The sequence below is a fragment of the Choristoneura fumiferana genome, chromosome 5 (genome assembly GCF_025370935.1).
Source record: "Choristoneura fumiferana chromosome 5, NRCan_CFum_1, whole genome shotgun sequence".
NCBI classification, from domain to species: domain Eukaryota; kingdom Metazoa; phylum Arthropoda; class Insecta; order Lepidoptera; family Tortricidae; genus Choristoneura; species Choristoneura fumiferana.
In genome coordinates this window covers 7299973-7312763 of record NC_133476.1, presented here as the reverse complement: position 1 = coordinate 7312763, position 12791 = coordinate 7299973, and the positions used below count along the sequence as shown (strand labels likewise).

The 12791-nt window shown below is 34.8% G+C and overlaps 1 long non-coding RNA gene across 1 annotated transcript; it reads right to left on the bottom strand.

The window, feature by feature from the left end:
- Nucleotides 1-6160: 6160 nt before the first annotated feature.
- Nucleotides 6161-9028, bottom strand: LOC141427788 (uncharacterized). The gene is made up of 2 exons (XR_012451360.1): nt 8926-9028; nt 6161-6554 (listed from the first exon to the last, which is right to left on the bottom strand). It is a non-coding gene; the product is annotated as an uncharacterized lncRNA (long non-coding RNA).
- Nucleotides 9029-12791: the final 3763 nt, after the last annotated feature.

Genomic DNA, 12791 nt, shown 5'->3' with positions numbered 1-12791 from the left:
TAAAATGATTATTAAATCTAAATATTATTTACAATAAATCACACTACTCTTTGTTCCAAACGACAAGACAATCAATGCCACATTCTACAGAGCAGAAAATCAATAATGTCACTTTTAAAGACTAAAATGATTCTTCTACAAAATTATACCACGGAGAGCAAAATACAACAATTCACTTTAAAGACTAAAATGGTTCCCGACAAACTCCATTTGCATCCATAGACTGGTCTTTACCACAATTGTAAGGAGTCTGTATCATGTTAAGGGCAACAAATGCCGTTTTCGCCTCTATAGGAGCCTCTACGTCGATGCTGCTATCAGTCTCGGAGTTCTTTTTTGTCGTTGTATTTTCATCCGCATCAGAAACATTCTCAGGAAATGTGACACGATTATCAGCCATCGTTCTGGGAATAACAAATGTTAAGAATAAGGTATAGTTGCAGGCAGTATATTTATTTATAATAATAAATGATGATGATCATTCATGAAGATGGACGTGGTGGCCGAGTGGTTTGACCTATGGCCTCTCAAGCAGAGGATCGTGGGTTCAAACCCCGGCTACATTTGAAATTTACCGCGAGCTTTACGGTGAAGGAAAACATTGTGAGGAAACCTGCACAAAACAGCAAAGCAATTCAATGGTGTGTGTTAAATTCCCAATCCGCACTGGGCCGGCGTGGGAACTACGGCCCAAGCGCTCTCATTCTGAGAGGAAGCCTGTGCCCAGCAGTGGGACGTATATAGGCTGGGATGATTATACTTCGTTTATTTTAGCAAAAGGAATATTTTCAATAAAAAGACTCGTCACAATCGCTTACGTTCTTTCTAAAGCTGAAACAAAAAAAGTGTATGCATCTAAATGAACTAAAATAATTTCCTTGCTACCCGCGACCTTACGATAGCAAATTAATTTTTAAATTATTTTAGTTCATTGATATGGACCTCCGCAAAGTAACGCCTGATTCAATAAATGTATGCATCTATATATGCATTAATTTTGTGTAGAACGTGTTTACATCTTTTTCAGCTTCAAATGTAAAGCCCCGAGTCTGAAAGAATCTATGGTATGTATGAGTCACTGGAGTAGAGTAGGTACAGGGTGTCCGTGAAATTGTGTGGATGGACAATGTGTAATCGTTGTCCCGCCAGCCGTAAGATTGAGGCTAAAAGGGGCTCACCGTAGAACTAATAATAAAAGGAATAGAAATATTAGCGTTTGTATTTCATTCCAGAACCTTGGTCGCCGATTTGCCCTTGTTTATGTTTCGTACTTTTTAAATAATAATAATATAATGAATGTTATAATTTTTGAGTTACAATCGCTACAATAAGTCATTTTTAGTGCAATTAATTCTAGCGGCGATCTTTTCAGCCTAAGCTCGCGGTACGTTTCTATGCCTTTTTTAGGGTTCCGGAGCCAAAATGGCAAAAACGGAACCCTTTTAGTTTCGTCATGTCTGTGTCTGTCTGTCCCTCCGTCCGCGGCTTTGCTCATGGACTATCAATGCTAGAAAGCTGTAATTTTGCACGGATATATATGCAAACTATGCCGACAAAATTGTACAATAAAACATTCAAAAAAATTTTTTTAGGGTATTTCCTTTAGACGTAAAGTGGTGGTGATTTGTTTTTTCTTATCCAACCTATAGTGTGGGGTATCATTGGATAGGTCTTGTAACCATTAGGGGTTTGCTAAGACGATTTTTCGATTCAGCGATTTTTTCGCGAAATATTCAACTTTAAAGTGAAAATTTTCATTAAAATCGAGCCCCCCCCCCCTTTTAAATCTAAACCGGTGGGTGGAAAAATTTGAAAAAATTCAGGATGGTAGTAAGTATATCAAACTTGCAAGGAAAACTATAACGGTTAAGTTTTCTTGAGAATTATTAGTAGTTTAAGAGTAAATAGCAGCCTAAGGTATAAAATATACCTAAACTTGGAATATTCCGTACAAATTACGAAATCCTTAGAAAAATATTACTTAATTTTTTCTTAATGGCTACGGAACCCTATTTCGGGCGTGTCCGACACGCTCTTGGCTGGTTTTTTAAACTAGTTCTGTAAAGTTCACAGACTGTATATTATCTACAACTGCTATAATCAGTAGAGAATGTAAAACCAAGTTTATACAGCGTGCCATATCGAATATCCTGTAAATGAGTAAATGCCAATTGGACGGCAATTCTCGCATGTGTAAACTCGGCCGGGCTTTTTGTCTTACGTCCTATAACTTTGTCCTTGATTGGATAAGATCTAATTGATGATAAACGATAATGATTCGCACCCACTTATGACACATACCTACATGCAAGTAAAAATTCCCAGCGATTGCTAATGTTTTAATTTTCAACCTTTTATCTAAATGCGTGTAAGCATACATGCATGGTGTTAAAACATCTTGTACGATAATTTAACGTAAGTACATTAAGGGGCTGTTTCACCAGCCATTGATTAATTATATTTGACGGAAAAATGTGATGCTGTCTCCATCTATTCGAACAAAACAAACAGAGACGGTATCACATTTATCCGTCAAATAAATTTAATCAATGCTTGGGGAAACAGAGGTTAAGTCTACTGATTACTAATATGATACAAGAGGAAAAACATTGAAATTCGAAAATAAATACAAAATCAAAACTTAATTTTATTTTTCGAATTAAAATATTTTTCCTCTTCTCAAATTGTATTAGTAATCGTAGCCTTCATGTAGGTTAAATTATCTTAACATCCCATGTCTTAACATCAAAGATTAACATTAACATTCCCGTACCATCAGCCAAAAAAGTGGTCTATCAATTTTTAAACAAGTTCCTATCAAATTAATATGTTGCTAAAGTCGAACTTTTAAGTTGACAGACATGTCTATTGCCATTTTTAATTACATGCAAACGATTATGAACTATAGGGTGGTAGACCACATATTTGGCTGATGGTAGGTAAATGCGGTAGTAGGTACTTACATCTGAGTCAAATAATTCAAATGGGTTTTTCTCAAATATTAAACGGTGGTGTATGGATACAGGTCATTCTCGATTTTTTACTGAATATTTCAGCCGATTCTTGGGTTAGTATGACTGGACGGACACACGTGTGAATATTCCGGTTAACAAATCTTTTCATAGATTGATTGATGTTAAAGTGTGCTACGTCTAAAACGTGACTACATCATTATTATATGAAACATTGTGATGAAAACTTCTTACAGACGCGTTCAGTCAAACTATCTAATAATCTTCTAAAATATTCCAGATAAATTCAAATAATATAATATACATATTATGTCACAAAACAAAAACGGTTGTATTAATAAAAATTTAAAGGTCAAGAATTTATTTTATAGTGTAATGGGTACATTATTTAGTATGTATAAGCAACAGGTATTTTCTACTAATTACCAGATAAGTAGCAGTATATTCAGCAGTATGTTTGCTATTTATACGAAGAAGGGCTGGATATAATAATATCCCGTATAAATAACAAGTAAAATTATTATTATACTTTATTTTCCATATAATATACTGCTTGCCATCAACACGTGTGTACGGATTTTGTATTTATAGGATGCCTAAAAAATAACAGGTACTTAAATTCTATTAATTACCAAATTAATAACATAATTTTCCATACACATCAAACTGCTTACATGTCTATGAGTTATGTATAAGACTTTGAATAACTCATATTCTTTATTTAGCATTCTTCGTTACTTTAAATCATCTTTAATTTAGGTACATATGAAATTTTATGCGCTTTTCTTCATTCTTCTGTGCTGATGATCTTGTAGCTAGTAAATGTTTTATCAGTACTAAGAATAGGTTAATAAGCCGTGAAAGTGTTAATGACGTCATGACTTATTACGTCACCATACTCAAATATGCCATGATATTCACACTGATGAAAAAGCTTAATAATAAATTAATGAACGTTCCCTTGTAAAAAAGAGAGGAGAGCCTAAATTAATATTGTCTTTTTGTTTGTATATTACAATATACGTTACCTATATTTACTAGTAGGTGAAAAATATTTTTTCTTTTATTTAATCCTTGAATGTCAACTTGTAACGAAAATCTTGAAAATGTCGATGCTGGTAACAATAGCTCTATCGCCTATAAACCGATTACAAACTCTTTTTAAAACAGTTTTTAAAATGAAGCTATGTTTACGATACGATCAACATTTTGGCTAGTATATTTTTAAATTTAACCAGAATCGTGCGCAAATTATGACGACTTTAATTACTATATATGTATTAATTAAAAAGTTATCAAATATTTTATAAATTCACTGGCTACAAATCAAAAGTATATCGTGAAATCTACTTACAATAAATTCAAATACTCTCTCGCACAACACAACCGGCCGCGATGCTCTGTTGGGATGAATGCCAACCCACAACACGGTAGCCTGCTAAATATCAATCAACTGTCTCGACTATGAAGCCAGAGCGGTAGGTACGGCGGGCAAACTACAGATTGATTCCTAGCACATGTAATGTACTCAGTAATTATAAATCGCTCGCCGCATTTCAGACTTCGGAGGATTTGAAATAAAAAATCGGTACAGGGCGCATCGACGTTGACAGTATGGGGTTCCACAGGAGTTACGTAATAATAATTCAGCAATTTCTAAAATTTGAATGACGTAATAAAATCGCTATAAAATTTGTTAAAATTTCAGTGGGAAAAGTCTTAAATAGAGAGTCAATTCAGGCCCAATCCAGATGTAAATGAAACAGAATGAAGGCAAACGAAATGCTGCTTGAGATAAATCTTCAAAAAAAAATACAGAGATTGCGTTTGAAAAAGATTATATTTTCAATGGTGAAAACCATAGTGCCGTCATAACGAAAAGGGTCAAAATTAGCGTTTTTTGTGAAATTGAGTTAAATACATAATCAGAATCAGGAAAAAAGGCGCCTCTCTCTGTCTGATTTTTATACATTTCTTGGCAAAATACTGTCGGAGACACCGTTAGCCCAAGGGGTAGCAAATGCCTGAGATATTCAGATTTACTTACTACTAGAGTTATAAAGCAAAGAGGCACATTTGGCTACGGGTAAAATGCTTAGTTAAAAAGGTTCATTTCAGTGCTACCAGTGATATTAAAAATATAGACTAAGTGTGCATAATTATAATTGCTACTTTAAAGATGTTGAATATTAAAATCAAAGTCAAAGTCAAAGTCAAAATATCTTTATTCAATTTAGGCTATAACAAGCACTTATGAATGTCAAAAAAAAACTACCACCGCAAATGGATTTGGAAAGGCATAAATAACAGAAAATGTGCCTATTTTAACCAACATTGCATCCACTGGTCTAAAATGTTGAAATGAAAAAGCACATTTTTTCTGTTATGCCTATACTACGTTGCAACACTACTAAGGGAGGGATTGAAACCCAATAATTAAAATTTATAGCATGTAGGTGTGATGTAGCCGACGATTGTTCCACTCCTGCTGGCTCGTACTGAGGCACCGACTTCGAGCTAGTAGGTACGTGGAAAAATATTTTCGAGGGTTTTGTAGTCGGTACCATTTTTTGTTATTTTTTTGGAGTCGGTTTTACTTTTTCGTTAATTTTTTTTACTTAATTAGTTTCCGACTAATTCAAATTAAAAACTTAACGTAACTAGTATTATTTTAGTCTTTAGGTACTGCATTTTATTAAAAAGATATTCCTATTCTCTTAAATATATTTTAATGAGTGCTAGAACCATATTTTTAGTAAGTACAGTATACTTAAATAGAACATAAAGACATGTTGGAGGTGGTAGTTACTTTTACCATGGCCCAACTCCTCATGCGCCGCAAGTACTCCTCTTTATTAAAAGATTACGAGTTTGCGGCGCTTGCTGTTGAGATTTTAGGGGTTTGGTCAGCCGACATGAAGTGTTTCAGAAAGGCCCTTTCTTCCCGGTTGGGCGACACCTCTGGGGACCCTAGAGCTGGCACGTATTTATCCCAGCGGATCGCACTTGCGGTCCAAAGGGGTAATGCGGCCAGCATCATGGGAACCCTGTCACAGGCAGATCTTTTGGACGGGGTGTTCTTTTTATAATTTTTATTTTTATAGCAACATATATATAGATATATTTAGTTAAGGTATCTTAGGTAAGTTTTCTTTGTTTTTAAACTAATACAAGTAAATAAAACAAGATTATAAAGTAGTAGCAAACGTATAAAATGTATTTCATAGGAACAGAGACGACACAATTAAAAACTAGGTGCATTATAACCTATTATATAATACTGTTAAAAACTTCCAATCCATCCATCAAATTCTTAAATAAAAAAAGATTTTTGCTCATGACTTGAATTTCTTAAAAGACTTCACGGCACACTCCATCCGCGCCCATGGTGTACCCTGGGGGGCAGTTGTAAGGCGCTTGGATTACGTTCCTCATAGCAATATTGGGGTTGGGTGTCACTTCTTCAGGGGCTTCTCTACGGAGTTCTTGTCACCACCAGTGGCGCCCTGGGCCTCTGCTGCTTTCGCCTTCTCGTCTGCGACCTCATCGGGGAATACTACGCGGTCGCTGTCGGCCATTATTCTGGAAAACAGCAAGAAATATGGTCATTATTATGAAGGATAATACCGTCATCACAGCACAGGATGGAAGCCAGTATTGGAATAGTCAGTAAATATTATAGTCTAAAGTACTCGTTTAACCCTTAAGAAGTTAGAGGCGATTTACCGGCCACATGTAGGTACTGCTTTGGAAATTCAACCTTAGGTATTGCTTTTATAATACGTCACAATATCCATAGCAATTATTGAAAATACGACTAGGTTTAAAAATATACTATATCAGGTATGTATTCGACAGCTGCTTTAGATTCTGTAGTAGTATGTAGTACCTATACTCCAATGAATGGGGCCTTATTAAGAGCGTTTATATACCTGCTGAGCTGGCAACGTTGCATTTTGTTAGTTTTTCTCAATTATTTAATAAAAAAAACGGATTATGAAGAAAATAATAATAATAAATAAAAATAATTATTGCAGTTATTAACTTATATATTAAGAACAGTTTTATCAGACGGCATTTTAAATTTTCATTTAATTTTTATGGAATAATCGAGAAAAACTATAAAAACGCAACGTTGCCAGCTCAGCAGGTATAAACGCTCTTAAGGTTAACGTATTTACTCACATTACTGCGTTATTTTAGGAACTGTCTTTTCTTCTAAATAGACAATGACCAGGAAGAAAACTAGTGCACTCTAGAAACTTCACTAAAGGTAACGCTTTAAGTTGAAGGCCTCTCGCATTCTTCTAATGATTCAGAAAAAAATGTTATGTCACGACTTCTGAAGGCCGCTTCTGGTAAAACAGTCTTTTCGGTCATTAGCCCTGCACTCAATCTATTTAATAGCTTCATAAGTATAGCAAAAAACATCATCTTGTCTTTTTATGATAATCTTACTCGTAGAGCTTACATTGTAATCTTTAAAAATGCTACTGATGTAAATATTAAGTACAAAGTTAAACGTCGTACTTAATGTTTATAATATTATTATAGCTAAATGAAACTAACTATAAACGTTTAAATGTAAGTTAAACCCAACACAGACCGAAGCTTCCAAACAAAATAAAGGACGTTGGCCAAACAGGTTTAGTATAGCGATGCTGGATTCGTAATTTTTGCATTGTAGTCCGGTCCGGGTATTGAATGTCGAGGTCTGTGCGTGTACTAACTCAGATTATCAATGGATATGGATCAGAATAATTTCCAGCCGGTTCTAGCACTATATGAGCCAATCGATGCTACTTACGGGATATAGTGGTAAAGTGAAAGCCAGATTTTGTGTTTGTTAATTGTCGTTTAGTTTTTGTTTATTTTTATTAATTGATATAAGATATGCCAAGGTTCATGTACTAAGAATAAGACTGATTATTTATTGAAACATAGTGTGTGGCGAATAAAGAGCATGCATGTAGGTTACATTATATCTAAACTTAGATACTTGTATGATTGCGCATACCTACTCATGTAGGCAGACATAACCAGATATTTATTTACTTGACGCGACGTCGCACCAATTAACAAGGTGACGAGTATCAGTATCAGTAGCTTTATACCTAGTTCTAATCTCGTATAAATGTAACATTCTTAAAGTAATATTAATGTATGTAGGTATGATATACAATTACAAACATCCATTGTAACCCAAGCCAATATTTAATTGGCCGAATATATTAAACCTATAGATAGTGGCTTAATAGATTAACGACTTAATATTTTTTTAAATGCATTGTTACATTTATTAACGCTATGCTATGTCAAATGGTAATCTCGGTTAAATACAGAAGTCACACACACGACAATATTTTAGATCAGGTCAATGTTAAAATACCCGGCCAAATGCGAGTCGGCCTCGCGCACCGAGGGTTCCGTACAAATATCAATCTATGAATAACCATATTTGGTATCTATATATGAATAATCAGTGTTAACAGAGCCCTGAACCTAACGAAAATGTAAGTGTGTGTGAGGTTATTTTAAATTGGTTACTGAAACAAACAGATATAAAAAGTAAGAGTTTTAAGCTTTCCTTATTGGTAGTTCTGTAAAAGCTACTTTTATACCAGATTTCAAGTTTCTAAGAGTAGGACAACTGTGAGTGCCTTACAAGTATTGATTTCCGGTAATTTGTATAGAAACACCTTGTTTACTGACTGCATCTTTTGATAGCGTTGACTTAGAAGTTTGATTTTTATCCTTCTCTGTATTCTTCTCTTCTAAGTAGTACCGTTGATATCAATTTCAGCTTTTTGGGATGTAAAATACTAATATATACGTTTTACTGACACCAACAAAAACTGTTAAGACTACCATAATATTAAGTCCCTATTATATTTAATCTGAAGAATTGATATTTGATTAGTAACGGATAATTTAAAGAGGTTGTAGTACTCACATTGAAATTAGAAGATTGAAGCTTTAAGTTTTACACACAACCGGCCGCTGCGTCCTTGCAGGATGAATGATGGCGTTCCACCAATACTTCCGTTATATATATCTATCGGATTCTAAACTTATCTACAGACGGTAATACTTGAACAACAACGCCATGACTCATAGGTAGGTACTAAGTATCCCTTAACAAACATCTTATTTACAATAAATAGGTAGTACAGAGAAAGAGATCTAGATAGGTAGATAGCAGAAACCGGCTTCTATTTTTTATCATCATATATCGTCAATTTATTGGCTATGACACCATCTTTATAGGTAATCGTAACGTTTTCCTGATAAAACGTGTAAATGACAAATTTGATAGTGATAATCACTTCATCGGAAGGAAAATAAAAGATAATATTTTGTGCGAATAATATTATATCCTCTTGAATAACGGTTGCATATTTCCGAACATCTGATTATCATTTTTGATGAATTTATTTTCTAGGCCATCGTTAAAATCATTGACATCTATGTACCTTACGGCACTAGACTGTCTGTTTGGAACAAAACGCGCGGCGCATCAATCAAGGTTCTTATAAAAGAAGTATAAGAAAATAAAAAAAAAACTACACCGTGGGCAAAGCCGCGAGCACCAACTAGTCTTAATATATAAAAATGAATCCCTATTTCCCTTGGTCACGGCATCACGCATGAATGGCTGGACCGATTTCGCTAGTTCTTTTTTGGTTGTGTTTGCTATTGTCAGAAGGAGGTTCTTATAAAAGATTTAGTAATTTAAAAAAAACTACACTGGTGGCGAAGCCGCGGGCACCAGCTAGTCATCAATATTACTTAGATGTCGATGTTAAAAATACATTCGTAATGAGAAGTATCGGGCGGACCCCGAACTAGATAGATAGGAGATTGTATCTCGGAGCCCTAAGAGTGATTTTATTAAATCAGACATATAAACAGATTACGAGTGACATGTCACAATTTTGACGAGAAGTAATAATAATATGTGGCCGTCTTCAAACCTAGGGTGAACGGGCCTTTATTAGGCAAGCGTGCTCCATCTACGTCCACATCTTCGCTTACCAGCAGGCATTGTGTCAAACGCAAACCTATTTATGTGTAAAATAAAAATATCTGGCAGTGACTTCATTTTAAGACCTAACTACCTATTAAAACAGTATTATAAACCAAACAATACAACTTGAACATCGATATGATTGGTGACTTCACTAATATTCGCATAAAATCAATTATGTATATGTAATAAGATAAGCAATAAACTGTTATAAAAATGAACAACTACAATAGTGTATTCGTTTATTATATTTTATTAAAGTATATAAGCAAGAGATGAAGTCACAGCCAAATGGCGGTATTTTGTAAGAAATTGGCTAACGGTATGTAGTAGAGTACCTATAGAGCTGTTCCGACTTTGGAATATGACGGAGATCATTTTCAACTCTGATGATGTCCATTTTCCTCCTACATTGTTGAAATTCCAAATCAATCGAAATGGTTCAAAAAAAGTTTTTAAGGCTATGCATTGGCGCATTTCTAGGTCAAAACAATCCTATGATAAATCTGCTTAAGAGATACAAAATACACTCTTAGAAACTAGACGAAAGGGTTTCGATATTATGACCTTGTACAACATCTGCAGGGGCCATTACAACAGCGCAGAGCTTCTTGAGCGCATTCGCTTCAGAGTCCCTCGATTCTGTTCGCGCTCCGCGCCTCTTTCGCCGTCCCGCTCTCGCGCACCAAAGCCGGCGTTCGCGCACCCTTGCGAAGAATATGCTCCTTGTATAACCAGGCTTTGTGTTTCGGTTGATATCTTTAATGAGTCAAGGTCCCAATTCAAAAATAAAACGTTAAAGTGCTTTGTCAACTAATGTTGTAATAGGGGTGATCATTGGAGGATGAGATTTTTGATATTTAAACTTAGAACGTAATAATAATAACGTAAATAAGAATATCTTAACGTTTGTCAATTGCGTTTGTTTGCTTATTTTGTACAATAAAGTGTTTACATACATACATACCTACATATCTATTGATTGTCTTAGAATATAAGTAGATTATGTGCTCATAAGTAGATTATTGTTATTGGTAGGGGTACCGTACTGGCTACTCTGCTCTATTATGATTAGCGTGCTTATTAGCGTACTCCGACCGGTTAGCTTTCGGTGAAGTGTACGTTGGCTAGAAATCATCACACATGTGCCTTAGTGAGATCTGTTTAGGGAGTAAGTGCATGTTAGTTTAGTCTTAGTACTAAGAATACTTGTATCATCTTCTGTACACTTATTTCTGTTTGTTCTCCAAATAATAAATAAATAAATAAATAATTGATACTATTCTTAGTAGTAGATTGCTGTAAAACCCTGTTATCAATAAACTCATCGTGACAGATTAATCGAGTGAGCCACGGTACTTTTAGTCTGTGCAAATATTAACTTACTCGGAACTTATCGATTGGTTTTAGGAATTGCGATAGCGAATCTACGCCGTCTATATATCAAGTCAACAAAAAAGGTTATACTTACTTATGCTCAAGGGCAGGAAATTATGATCGGAATTGTCATCTGAAGTGCGCGCGAGCACTCGGAGAAAACCAGTGACGTAGTTCAATGTCCGCTTGGAGTATATGCTAATGGATTTAATGCCGAAACAATGCGTGTCGGATACGGATTTAGTTTATATTTTATATGAATACGAAGTATTTTTAAATTACTAGCTATTGCCCGCGTGTAATTCGCTTATCGCGCGCTGTTTCCTCGAGAACTGTGCATTTTTCCGGGATAAAAAGTAGCCTATGTCACTCTCTGCCCATAAACTATCTCTATGCCAAAAATTGCGTAGATCCGTCACTTCGTTTCGACATGAAGACGGACAAACATACAAACACACACACTTTCGCATTTACTATATGTTTAAATATTTCATTAGATGGTCGGGTTAGTTTGACTTAACACTTCTTAACTTATTCTGTAAAAGGTTTTCTCCATCCATGTATGCGACAATCAAAATATTTGGGAGCGCATAATCACGGTCCACATCCTGAATACTTACCAAATATTTAAACCACATTTAAACTTCACTGTGATCTGTCACTTTTACTTTCAACTCGAAAAAAGCGAGATATAGGATCAAAAATGTGTTCGTTCACTAGCATCTTAATTTTTTATAGTATTAAATATATATCGATAATAAATTACATGAAAACGAAATATTTCAAAATGTCAAAATTTTTCCCGCTCTTTTAATAAAGTACGCAACCTATAAAAAAGCTCTAAATAAATGTATACCAAAAAACTTATAAAAATAAAAAGCTCTGAATTAAATGTATACCATGACATTTGCATTTGTATTCGTGTCAACTGGACACTTTCGATCCGAATTCAAAACCGCTTTACTTACCGAAGACTTTTGGGCATTCTTAACTTTCTGGTGACTTTTTAAAGATGTAATGGCGACTGGCCGTATCGTTTTTTAGTAAAGGTTTTAAATGTGATTATAATAATTTGTTTTTTAATAAGTGGATTACATTTAAATGTTTTGTGTTTGTTTTGTAAATAGGTGTATATATACTTACCTACTAGAATACTACCTTTAAATGATGTTCTCGCTGCTGAGGTGAAAAGTTGTGTGTTACACGAGATCAAAGTTTTCTTGCATCTCGTGTGTTTGAATCCCTCGCTGCTTTCAGGATTCTAACCTAGAATCTCTCGCTACGCTCGTGATTCAATTATAAAACCTTACTCGTGATTCAAATCACAAATAACTATTGTGCCGAAACTGTTTTCACGTAATTATATTACGCAGAATTATTTTACGCATAACCAATGGAAGCCGAATGGGCTTTAC